This window comes from Caenorhabditis elegans, chromosome II (assembly GCF_000002985.6).
Source record: "Caenorhabditis elegans chromosome II".
NCBI classification, from domain to species: Eukaryota; Metazoa; Nematoda; class Chromadorea; order Rhabditida; family Rhabditidae; genus Caenorhabditis; species Caenorhabditis elegans.
The window spans coordinates 5295770-5309366 of record NC_003280.10 but is presented as its reverse complement, the minus strand read 5'-3'; the positions used below and the strand labels follow the sequence as shown (position 1 = coordinate 5309366).

The 13597-nt window shown below is 33.6% G+C and overlaps 1 non-coding gene across 1 annotated transcript; it reads right to left on the bottom strand.

The window, feature by feature from the left end:
* Positions 1–1243: 1243 nt before the first annotated feature.
* 21ur-10456 lies at positions 1244–1264 on the bottom strand. Its single transcript, NR_051059.1, has one exon.
* Between the last annotated feature and the right edge of the window lie 12333 nt (positions 1265–13597).

The window sequence follows — 13597 nt, the reverse complement described above, 5'->3', positions numbered from 1 at the left end:
AATGAAAAACTGGAAAAATGGGGGCGAAGAGAAGGGTGGAATGTATATTAATTATACATTATATTCTCAATTTCTCCATCCTACATATCCTCTCTCGTTTTTCTTGACAAGTTTTGATGAATTGAAACTGAAACTGAAAATGAGACGAAATATGGAGAAAACGCGAGAAATAGAGAAAGAAAGAATTAAGAGGATGCACACAACGAAACGAGCATCAGACAGCTGCTCAAACGTTTGCAAAACCACTGCCCCGGGTTCCTCTCTTTTTTTGCATTTCGGATGAAAAGAGTGAATGAGGCGTGGAGGACGGACACGGATTTTTATTGCAAAAATATTTTTCTGTTCAAAGTGTCTGTGTGGTGGGGTCTATGTGGGAAACAAGACCGCCGACAAAAAGAGCAGAACACACACAAAGTTAAAAGGGCACATGGTGGATGAGAGTATCAGTGACTTCTCACAAATCTGTCAAAAAGGATCTTAGAATAGTGATCTTAGAGAGGTTTTCTCAAATTTAAAACAGTGTAAAAATTGAGTTTGGAGAAGTTTGTGCTTTGTGAAAATCAAAATATGTTGGAAAACGTTGATTTGAGAAGTTCAAAATTCAAAAATATAACATCTAAGGCTGCTCTAAAATATCCAGATTATTCTGCAAGATACATACTTTTGCTTACCTACCTGCCTCCAAAGAATTAGACATCACTTGTAGGCATGTAGGTAGGCATTTTTATGCCTGTGAAGAATGCGTACCTAGAATTATTGTCATTGAAAAATGGATAACACTGAAATTGCAAAATTAAAATTTCTCGGTACAAACAGTCTAGTAGAACTACACTGTAGTTATTCTTTTTGACGATGATCAATAGATTTTCTCTTTTTTCTTGAGCAATTGGATAAAAATCACTATTTTAGACACCTCGTGACACAACGAGTTCGCAAGTGTATATTTCATAAAACTGAACTAAATCTGAACTATCATTGCAAAAGGATAATCTAAATAAACCTTACAAACAGAGATTATGTTTGCAAAAAAAAAAACAGAGAAAAGTGATGTTAGAGTAAATACAGAGATTTGGTATAGGAAACAATTTGGAAGTTGATTTTTTTCTAAAATGGGGAAAAGTTCAAGTATTTGAAACCAAACGATCAAATTTATTAACTGTGTAGGCACAGCAATGCCTACCTGTATGCCTACAAAACGATGAACCTTTAATTTTCGACAAAATATTTTAATGAGAGCAATGAAAACGCGCTAAGTCATACTCTAACACCATAATAAATTAGACAATATATTTCAAAAAATCTTGAAACCGTAACAAATATTTTCCAATTTTTCAACCTTAGCCTCATAGTGACCAGAATTTGATCAAAATATGAACAAATTTTCAACACAAACATACACTTATCAGTAGGTTCCTTGAACAAAATGAAAATTCTGATAACAAATTCTGGGTAATGATTTGTTAAGCATAATGTGTCTGTCCAACCAAATGAGAAAACAAAAGAGAGCTTGCATGTACAAGGGCAAGAAAAAAAGTTATGGATCATAAACCCATGCAGAAAGAATTTTTTCGTTTGACGATAAAACAAGAAAACAAGTTTTGTATTGTGCAGAAAAGTTGAGTTTTGATATCGAGTAATTAAAAAGAGAACAAAAAATACTTTTTTTGCAAGAAAACCTGAACAAAACCTATAGAAAAGAGGAAGAGAATGCGCAAGAAAATGTAAAAATGTTCAGAAGGTGGGAAAAATGTCTCTTCTCCTCCAATTCGCAGGTGATAATTGATAAGAAAGCAGTGACACGAAAAATTTGTGAAAAATGAAGTGGATAGAAAAAAGAAAAATAATGAACGACTTGAATCAATGATCATGGTTTAGTTTAAACTATAGAAGGAAAAAACTTTGATTTTTCAAAAATCAAAAAAAAAATGAGTGAAAAGCTCATTAACCGACGGTCGGCCAATGGTTATCAAAATGCGATAAGATAATGTTCACACTTGAAATCATCTGGTTTTGATGTCACGTAGACTGATCACAAAGTGCAACTATACTATTAGCTACGGGTGATTGAACTGAACACATGTCTTTCCAGGCAAACAAAGAATACAAATCTTACAAATTCTGTACTCCTTGGACTATTATAAATGTCTAAAATAAGCCGACGCCGACAACTAATTGAAGTAGCATTACTGAAGATTCACAAGGTACTATTTATGGTGACCTACCTATCTGCCTACCTGCCTACCACCGCCTATTTTTTGGCATTCGTACAGTGTTGTTTTAAGATCTTCCTATTTGCACATTACAATTAATCCTTAAATATGATTGAAAATTTCGCTAAATTATCGCAAACTTAGAGACTAGGCACGCTTTAAGGCAGGCAGGCAGCCATAGGTAAGCTGAAAACTTAGGAAGTGAAACATACAAAATTAAAGAAACATTACCAGAGGCAAAAACTTGACATCGATTTTTCGATGAAGCGAGTAGACGTAAAAAAGTGAGTGCGAGGCGTTTCTGATGAAATTACTACCGTAAATATTATGCATTTCAGATGAAATTTTTTTACTGTACTTGAAGAGACGTTATTTATAGTACTGGTGCAACATTATTGTTTTGCAAAATTCTACAAAACTTAATGACATTTTTAGGGTCTCCTGGCTGCAATGCTGCAACTAAAATTGCTTCGTCCTCTCCTAAACTCTAGCCTACACACCAGAGAAATGAGAGTATAACAATTTTTTTCGAGAAAACATAAAAACTGTTTCCCTGGTGTTCACAATAACCGCCCCTCACCGGATCACCTGACAACTTGAGGAAAACGATGTACACGCAAAGAACAAGTGTGTGCTAATGAGTGGGTTGTGCAAGTGGAATCGAGGGCTCAGTTTCACCCAACAATACATAAAGTGCACATACAAACAAAACTAGAGCTGTAAACAATGGTAATGAATCACTGAATATATTCTGAAGTCACGAATGGGTTTAGATCAAAGTATCAGCACATGATCCTAGTGTGGTAGATTTTATAAGAGGACATATTATTGTTCTAACTGATGAATATCAGTAATATTGCAAATAACCAGCAATATGGCTAAAAGGAATTTGCCGAATTATCCGAGTTTGCCACATATACAAAAATTAGAAAAATTGACTTCCAGTGTCCGTGGTTTCCGGAAACTCCGGGCCTATTTTTGTGTTACTGTAGTTCTTCTTGTTCTTTCAAGACTTACTAAACGAAATTTTCAGTGTGGTAATGATTTTTAACTTTCGGATTATGCATGGAGACAGCCATATGTGACTAAAAACCATGAAAACTTGAACCCTAAGAAAATGAGAGCCCCATATATATGTAAATACACTGAAAATGAAGAGCAAAATCTAAACAATGCACCGAAATAGTTCATCAGCGGCAATTTATAGTAATTTTTGTGCAAGTGCAAACGAAAATGTTTGAATGTGCCTAATTAGTAGAACTTCCCAATAAAGTGTCTAGACAAGGAAACGCTTTTTGATGCATTTTTTTCTTAAAAAATCATGTTATCGTCTCGTTTGACTTGTTTTGATCTTATATTTTAAACTATTCCCAGAGTAATGAGCAACTATTAACACTAAACTTTTCAACAAAAAAAAAATTAAATTGCATTATTTACAGCCAAACAATGATCAGTCTTCAACTTTCGCCACTCTCAAGCCACCCTTAAAAGTTGAACAAAAAGTAAAATTTTGGAAAATTTTGAAAATTCAAAAACATAAGATTTTCTAGTCAAACTTTTGACTTTCTGCACCAAAAACAAAACAAAAAACCTGCCCGATAATCAACTCAAAATTCCCTTCAGACATATTGCTAAGACAAAACATGAAAACAAGAAGCAGGAAGCAAAACCGTTCCTGTTTTATTATCTATTGTCTAGTTCTTAAAGAAATGAAAGAAAACCGGGAAGCATGAAGTATTCAAAGTGAAAAAAAAAGAAGGGAGGAAGAAGGAAAGAGAAATGAAATTGATGATGCATGAGAAACTGACGACGTCCCCGACTCATTACGTTTTCAAATTCAAGTTGCACATGTACATAATCCATACAATGATCCTTGCACATACATCCGACGACTCACGACACCTTACTATTTTTGGAGAAACACGCGATCACTTTCCACATTTGCAGAGAGCTCTCTCAGTTTTTTCTTTCAAAAAATGAAAAATGAGAATGAGAGAAATGTTGGGAGACGGGGCGAGATGGATAATGGCGGTTTTTATGACTATTTTCGTCTGCTTTCTGCAAAAGGCAGAAGCTCGCGGTTTGCAGAATAATGATTTTTGATGTTTAACGCAAAAAGATGGACTCGGAAAATTTAAGAAAATAAAAGTTTTACCTCGGGGCTAAAAACTAAGAAAAGAAGGGAAGGCGGCAGCTGAAAATTCAATTGGAGAGTAGGAAAAGTGAGAGCTGGAAAATTGGAAGTTAGAACAAAGTTTGGGATCTACGAAAATTATTTGTTTAAAGGCACATAACTTGCATATTTTGGGAACAAAGTTGGTTAGGAGGTAAATAGACACTCGAGTTCTAGAACATTTTTTTTTTGATTGGATTTTTTTGATTTTAGGAAAAAACGTATCTTAATAGCATCTAGATATTTGATTGAATTTTTTCAAAAAAAAAAGTGTAATATGTATAAGTTATGTAGAGGTTAAATAAATTATAGACGACCGAAAAGAATTTGGATATTCTAAGAAAATATTTGTTTTTTTTTTGCAATTAAATAGTGAAGCTCAAGAAGTTCATTTTAAAATAGAAACAAACTGCAAAGCGCAAAAAATATAATCAAAACAAGAAACATTAGAGATTATACGGAGTGATATTTCAAAAACAATAGCTCCAATTTCCTGGGTTCGAAACTAAAGTCTTTTCAAAAAAGTCAGTTTTGCTTCCAAAAACTACTTACACTTAGACTCTATTAGTCAAGAAAATAATAGGATCTTAAGCATGTACTTTTGGAAACCACCCATGGTTCAGACTTCATATGTTTTATCCCTGGGAATGGGTCTCACGGCGTGTCAGAGCCAAAATAGATTTGCGATATGACAACCGAGTCGTTGAGTGACAAACAAAATGTTCTGTTAAGAGAAGAGATGGAAAACAACAATCAAAGTCAGAAATTTGGAAAAAGGGCTTAACTGATATTTATCATCTAACAATACCAAAATTGAATGAAAAACAAAACAAAAACTGAGTCATGAACTTCACGTGAGCCCGTCTCAAAGCTTCTTCCCCAACCAACACACGGTGCTTCAAGAGCAGCAGCTCCACGGAGTATTTTTGCAAAAAAGTGAGTGAGAGTAAGAGAGTCTTGAGACGGCGACGTCGGATGGACACGACGCCGTCAACAACACGGAGAGCACGGAGCAAAAATGTGTGTGTGTGAAATGATTAATTCCATTTTGTTGAAACGAAACTTGAAAAGCAACTACTCGTGTCGAATGTCAAGTGATTACGAAAATTCATTAATCAGAGTGAGTAGAATACGAATTCGCGGAGAAAAATGGAAAATTGTGGAAAACCTTGAACGCTGAAAACTTTTTGTTATTGTTGTTGTGAGCCTAAGAGATTTATTTATTTGGCAGAACGACTTACGTTAGCCCGTCTCTCCTATTCCGGAAATTGCCTTTAAAAAGTAAGAAATGCAAATCAAATTAGAAAAAGCACAGCAGTAACCGGGAAATTTTATATACACTTAAACATCAATTAAAAAATTTAGTTGATTTTTTAAAAATCAGTTTTGACTCACAAACCAAAAGGTGCCACATTTTAGAATTTGGAAATAGTGCGAACATGTGTCAGGCCCTTGAATTTTTGTAGTCCCGGTCTTTGCGCTGAACTTGACAAGCCTTTGAAGCTGCCGATTGGACCTTTATTTCTATGTTATTTTACATAAATTCTTATTAAACTATCAGAAATTTTCAGGATTGTGAAATCGGAAACCTTAGCCAATTTCAGTTGAATTCATTTTTTTAATTCACCTACATTTATTGTTAGGAATTAAAAACTTTTTTTGTTTTTCAATTTTTTCAAATCGATATTTTCACATGGTCTGTTTGGAAGGTTTCGAAATAAAGACATAAATGTTTTCTGAAAATTCAGCTAATTGGGTAGCTTCAGCTACTGATGTTACAACAAACATATGTATACAGCAATACCAACAAAACAACTTTATCGAAATGCCGAGAAAATTATATATTTTCGATAACTGACTAATGCTTCATAATTAATATGTTTGAAACTTAATATCAACGAATAGCGTTTATTCCAAAACCTCTTTCAGCAAGATCCTAACTGTAAAAAATAAAACAAAACCTGGTCCAGGTGAAAAAGAGATGTGGATGTGCAGTCGAAAATAACAACAGTTTTAAATAAAACCAGGTCCAGACAAACCGCACGAAAAATCATAATTTTTCTTTGGGACAAAAGGATCGCTGCGTTTTGCAGCTGCCATGTGTACAAAAATGAGTCATTTTTCTGATGATTAAGGTACAGAAAATGTAAACTTTTTTCTGAAGCGTATTGTCTGAAATCGGGGAAGAAATGTAGAAAAATGATTGAAGTATAGGCGAAGTAGCAGAATTCAGAGAAGAGAAAAAGAATAAAGGAAGGATTACGGTAATATCATGAACTGGAACTTCAATAAGAATTCAAGACTAGTTTGGAGACGATGAGGTTAAATAGGGGATGAGGATGTGTTAAAGAAATATTCAAAAAAAAAACTCTCAACCAACTGTAGCAACTTTTCAGACAGAATTTTTGAAAAAAGCCGAATAAATTTTGCAACAGACTTTTACACTTTTCTCCATAATTTTAGTATCAAAAATCTGCGTTACGAAATATGAGTGCTCTGCACTTTTTCTCCAACGTCTATTTTTCTGCAAGTCATTTTCCCATTTAATGATCTTTTGGTCCTTAACGTGAGACATCTCAAATATACGAGAAGGACTGGTTAACTTTATAGATGGGTTTTCGACAAAAAGAGTTCAAAAACCTTTCGAAAAGAAAAGCAAACCTGGTGAAAAACGGAGAAAAGTGAGAAGTCTTAGGCTCTTCTCGAGTTTTCAGTTTTCATGTGCATACATAATTATGGCCTTTTTTGAATAAATTCTACTTCTTCTCTCTCGCTCTTCCTCTCTCATTCCGTATCTCCCAACCCATCTCAATTTCAAATCTACTCTTTTTCCTCAATGAATGCAAAGTTGAAAAGTTTGCAAAAACTACTCAAGTTTTCTGCAAAAAAAAGAAGAAAAAACGTTTTTGCAAAGAGAAAAGAAGTCTTACTCAACTTTCTCTAACTGTCTGTTCCATGTTCCCAGTCAGTGCTATTTTGGAGTCGGCAAAAAGCAAAAAAAAGCCAGACGAAGAGACGTACTAATGTGCACAAAAAGGTCCTATTGTTGAAGAGGAAGGGGAATATGAACATAAATCGGATGGAAAAGCACCACAAAAAGTAAAAGGACAGGGCAAAAATAGAATAGGGAATAAACTTTTTTGAACAAGGATGTTGGATTTATAAAAAAGTTTTCCAGTTTTACATCCCACTATTAAAGAAAAAACTGAATGGAAATAGAGACTAGACAAACCACAAATTACTGAAAATGATGAAAACAAAATTAAAGTCAAAGCTGGAAGAAACCAAAGTAATATGCACCTCCTCTAGTAAACTACACTTAATTATCATTTATCACCTCGCAAACAGGTGCTGGACACGGGGTTATTCAATTTTAATATTGAATTATTTATTGCAACGTTTGGAGAAAAACTTGGTTCAGATCATACAAAGATCCTGCTTATTATTTAATCAAGGGCTACCATATAGACGACTAAAAGATTGCTATAGAAATATAGAGAAATATGTGTATTTTCTAAGAAAAAGTAATTTAAAAAAAGAAAAAAAGAAATTATCTAAAAGATTAAACTTTACCTTTTAATTCTTTAAAAGTCGGTGCAACAGTCAGAAAAAGACAACTTTGTAAATGTCCCAAACAATATGTGCTTCAATGTCCATTTATTTCGAAATACGCGTTTACTTTCAGGAATTGAAAACTAGGTTTAAACATGTTCCCCTGTCTCAATCTTTTTCCGTGTCACTTCCATTTTTCAATTTCAACAAAAAAGTCATTTCCTAAAATTTAAATTTATGGGTCTTGTCACTTCCAGTTTCCATTGAAGCTGCTCATTGAACGCTTCGTAAAAAAGAATGTAATTTCTTCTTTGCAAAATGAAAATTTACGACTTTTCCTATTTGTTTTCCAGGAGCGATTTCCACTTCCGCTTTATTTCTAAAGTATTGCAAAAAAAAATTAAAAATTTGGTATTCAAAAATGCAGCGGAAACAGGAATGATAAATAGAATGTGGGAGGAAAAATAAAAATAAAAATAAATTGAACAAGAGAGAATGATTTAAAGTGATGTGAGAAGAATTTCAAAATGGCACTGCCTGGTTTAAAAAGATGAAGAGACCGGATATGATGAAGCAGTGGGGGAAAAACAAAAAAGAAGAAAGTATAGACTATTTTCTGGAATTTTTCACTTTATCTAATGAAAGTCTTGAGTGGGGGTTTTTGCAGGAAAAAATGAATTGTTTACCAGTTCAAACCATCAAATAACACATAAACCTCATTGCAAGAGACCAAAGTATATTTAAAAATGTATTTCAAACTACATGTTCATTGTTCCTTGCAAGTTCCTGCATACTTTGAACTTGGCAAGTTTTAAAGATAATCAAGACGGGTTCCGAAATTGGAGAGTTTACAGAAAATTAATCAAAAATATGCAAAAATTGGAACTAAACTCAAAAAAAAATCTCCTAGTATTTTGAATATTATAATTAGAGAACTTCAATCTAACCAAATAATGAGAACAGACTGAATTACAACATATTATTTTTTATACCACACGCATTTAGTTTAGTTGATGTAACTAGTTTAGTTGATCGGATCAGAATTTTTTTAACGAAAAACTCTTTTAATAATCGAGGTAATTCTACGTTTTGCAGAAATATCTTGAATATATAAAGTTGTTTTCATTGGAATAAATCAAAAAACCAACTAATACGTGTCTTTGTATGAACATTCCGAGTACATTGAACAGAAAATCAGACACCTTGTTTTGTCTGCAAGGTGCAAAGGATGTGTGTTGTACGCAATTAGTGACTTGAGAAAAATGCATTTAGAGGGGATTTTTTGTTCCAAACATGTGCCTATTGGCCAAATAGTTAGATCCTAGAAAATATGGGGCACTGCAGAACAATTTTCCTCAGCTCAACGTTGTGCCAGGTTTACCGCTAAGCTTTTGATTTCTACCTAAGGTATAGGTAGGCACTTAGGCACGTGCGCCATTCTTGTACTTGGAAGTGGGCATGATTTTGCAAAATATTTTTAAAAACTACTTTTCGCATAAACTACTCCATTAAAAATTCTGTAAAAAATCCAATTCATACGAGATCACATTGAACACGTGGCTTTCAGATGACTAACGGAAAAAGCACATAAAAACATGCACTCCTCTGCCATCCGGTCTACTCCCAACTGAGCCATCATTCGGCTCTTTTTGCAAAACTCGGCTCGTTTTTCCCGTCTCTCCAATGTTTTGTGAACATCACCGAGCAAAAATGACGAAGAGGAAAAGCCGGCGGATATGCATTGCTTTTAGCGGACAAGAGCCGGGGGAAAATGGAAAAAAAAGAGTTCTTCTGCAGCAAAAATCAACAGAAAAAACAAGAAAAAAGAGTTAACTTGTAAGTGCTCGGGATGGATTCACTTGATCGAGTTCAACCAAAAAGATGTCTAAGAAAATAAGGTCTAACAAAACAAAAAGAGTCGCGGAAAACGCTTGAATGTCAGGTGAATTTAATTTTGAATGAAGAAAGAAAATCAGAGATATTTTATTAGATTCTTATAGAGGGTGGAAATATCCTGATAAGAATGCAAAAATGCTGACAGGTGCTTAAGGGGAAATATTATTGATAAGTCAGAACCTCATATAGAAAATGAATAGGTGAGCACGTGCTTTGGTTTGAATTTAGGGATTTTTAGAAAATTTAAATTAGAAGGATATATAACAGAGTAATGCGAAATATAAGCTCCAAAAGTGAGTATTTGTCAAAAAAAAAACAATATAGACTAGAACTTGCGCTAATGGTTTTCTGATACCTGTAGCGACTACTATGGTGGAGATCGTGACGAGACCCACTCAAAACAACATCATGTTCTTTTAAACTACCACATTGTTAGGAAATTCGTTATTGACAGTGTCCGGAAAAGTTTTAAAGCAAAGCGGGCTATGATTTTCAGCCCAAAAACAGATTGCAAATAAAATTGAAGAGAAATAGAGTAAATGAATGAGTGAGAACGCGGAGCTGGGCGAAAAAAAACGACCGAACCAAAAAAAAAGAGAATTCCTGTCGTCGCCGTCGTCGTTATTTTCAGAATTACTCAAACACCGTCGTCACGGCGAGCAAAACAAAAAGTGCGTGTTTTTTTGCTGCTGAAAAAGGAAGAATAGAAATATGGGGTAATAAAAAAACAGTTTTCTAGGTCTAGTCTGCAAGTCTATTCAGCAACATAATACGGGTAAAGATGCAGAGAAAAGGCGAAATTGTTTCGGCAATTGCCAAAAAGGATTCTGGGGTTTTCAGAGTTTTGCACAAATATACAAGCATACACAAAAAATTGACTTCCTATCCCAATTTCCCGGAAAAAGATTTCCGCCGAAAAAGTTCAAAAACAGAATCAAAAACAAGCTTGTAAGAAAAAACCGGTAGTCGATAGAAGCAAAACGAAAAACATAGAAGAGGTTTCTGAGAATAGTTGAGCTTTAATTAGTAACCACACACAAGAGTCAGTAGAAGCAGTGGGTTTTCATTTATTTTGATTCCTACGCGACTTTTGAATTACAATGAACGAACGGAAGTGTATGGAATTGAAATGGGTCACGACGGAAACCTAGCAATTACAAAAAAACAAATGACCTTTGAGTTAAATTGTATAAATTATGATGGACGGGTAAAGATGGAGAGAGCAGAGAAATATGAACATTTTTCAGAAAATGATGCTGCAATTTTTTTTGGAAATTGAGTGGTGCAATATTTAAATTATTAATTTAAATTTCCCTATTTTGCAACAAAACATTTTCCTGAAATTAAAATAAATTTGACGAGAGCTTGGTAAATTTCAGAAAATTATTTATTTCAAAAAATTGTTTGAACAGTTCCATTCTAAAATGACATCGTTTACCCTATCATCATTAACAGCATCAAACACCAAAACACATTTTCCAACAAAATCCAGAATGGACATAACGAAAACACATATTTGATACCGAAAAGGGCAAACGAAAAGTGTAAATATGGAAATTGGAAGAAGAATGCATGTCGATGTGATGATGAAGATAGATTGACTGAAGCGAGAGAAACTGACCCCTACCTCATTTGTAGATGGTATCTTTTTACGCCGCCAAGGCGACAGAAATATTGAATGACAGGAACATGTGTTCTGAAGTTGGCACTTGCGATTTTTCCCTAAAAAAGCGGTTCCCGGTCTCGACTCGACCGATTTTTTGAAATGCAATAGTGTGCGCCTTTCTCCCATTCTCAAATCCTTGCTGCTGCGGGACTTTCTTGCCAAATATTCGGACAATAAATAGTTATTGTTTTATATAACATTTACAAATATCGTTTTCTATAATTTATAAATGACACATTCTGAATTCTCTGTTTAAAAATAATATCTGTCAGCAAAAAATGCGAGCCAAAGCTCGGTGGTCCGAATAACTTCCTCACCTCGCTAAATTGCGTATCTTCAAAATGTCATATCTTGAAAAATACGCGCCTAGGTAACAAATTTTCAACTAACAAAACAAAGAACAATATTTTTTCTTTATTTTGCATGACTTTTAATTACAAAATACCAATTATTTGTTGAGTTAGACAGAGTCAAACACATTTTGCCAAAAGCTACCAAAATTTTTGAAAACTTTTCTGTTGCACCAGTTATAATCCAAGAACCATTGAATTTCCAGAGAAAACAATTGTTGTATGATAACTGGAAAATATTTTGGCACATTTTATCAATTTCAAGTTTTTTAATATTTTCATGTTCAGCCAAGTTACAGACCGTTTTCTGAAAAAATCCAGTTTTGCCCATAAAACTCTTCATATCCAACGTAACAGTTTGAAATTTGGACCAAACATCGCAATTTTTGGTGCTCTATCAGGTTCCATCAAAAATTTTTCGAAAATTTTACACATCTCGAAAATCGTCTTCCTGAAATTGGGATATTGGGGTCGAAAAATATATTTTTAGAAAACTGAGAACACGTTATTTACGAAATTCGTGATCATTTTTGATGAATTTTCGTTCGAAACGACCTAAAAATTAAAGTAGAAAGCTCATTTTGATTCTCACGTGAATATTTTTTGCTCAAAACAAAATGTTTGGTTTTCCTGTTGTTTTTAAGCGAAACAAATTTCACGTGAGAATCAAAATGAGCTTTTTGCTTTAATTTTTAGGTCGTTTGAAACGAAAAATCATCGAAAATGAATATGAAATTCGAGAATAACGTGTTCTCAGCTTTCTAAAAATATATTTTTCGACCCCAATATCCCAATTTCATTTTTTGGTCATTTTTCGAAAACCAAAAGTCCGATTTCATTTTTCGGAGCGGAGGACGATTTTGGAGATGAACAGGATTTTTTGAAAGATTTTTCAGGACATTGTAGAGACCTTAAAAAAATGATCATTTTTCAAAATTTCGAGTCGATACGTTAGATATGAAGAGTTTTATGGCGGAAATTGGATTTTTTCAGAAAACAGTCTGCAACTTGGCGGAACAAATAACAAAAATGTTTAAACTGACAAAATGTGGAGAAATATTTTTCACTTACTATTCAACAAAATTTATCTTCTGAAATTTAATGGAAGTTGAGTTATAAAGGGTACAACAAAAGGGTTCTCAAAATTTTCTGTGAATTTTGGAATAATGGCTTTGACTCGGTACAACTCTGTAAATAGTTGATGTATTGAAATAAAAATTAATGAAATAGAAATAAAAAATATTTCTGATAATTTTGTTAGTTGAACAATTGTTTTTCAGACTTGTATTTTTCGAGATACGCCAGAAGGAAGATACTCAGTTTATCGAGTTTTGGAAGTTATATGAAGAGTTTTTTGGGCAAAACTGGATTTTTTCAATAAACGGTCTGTAACTTGGCTGAACAGGAAAATATCAAAAAACTTAAAATTGATAAAATGTACCAAAATATCTCCCAATTATAATTCAATAATTGTATTCTTTGGAAAGTTATTGGTTTTTGGATTATAACTGGTACAACAGAACAGCTTTTAGTAAACTGGGTTTAACTCTGTGTAACTCAACAAATAATTGGTATATTTCATTTAAAAGTGATGCAAATGAATTAATTTTGTTCATTTTGTTATTTGAAAATTCATTTTCTTGTATTGTACTTTTTAAGATACGCCAGTTTGAAGATGCGCAATTTAGCGAGTTGAGGAAGTTATTTAGACCACCGAGCTTTGGCTCGCACCCTTTTCTGACAGGTATAA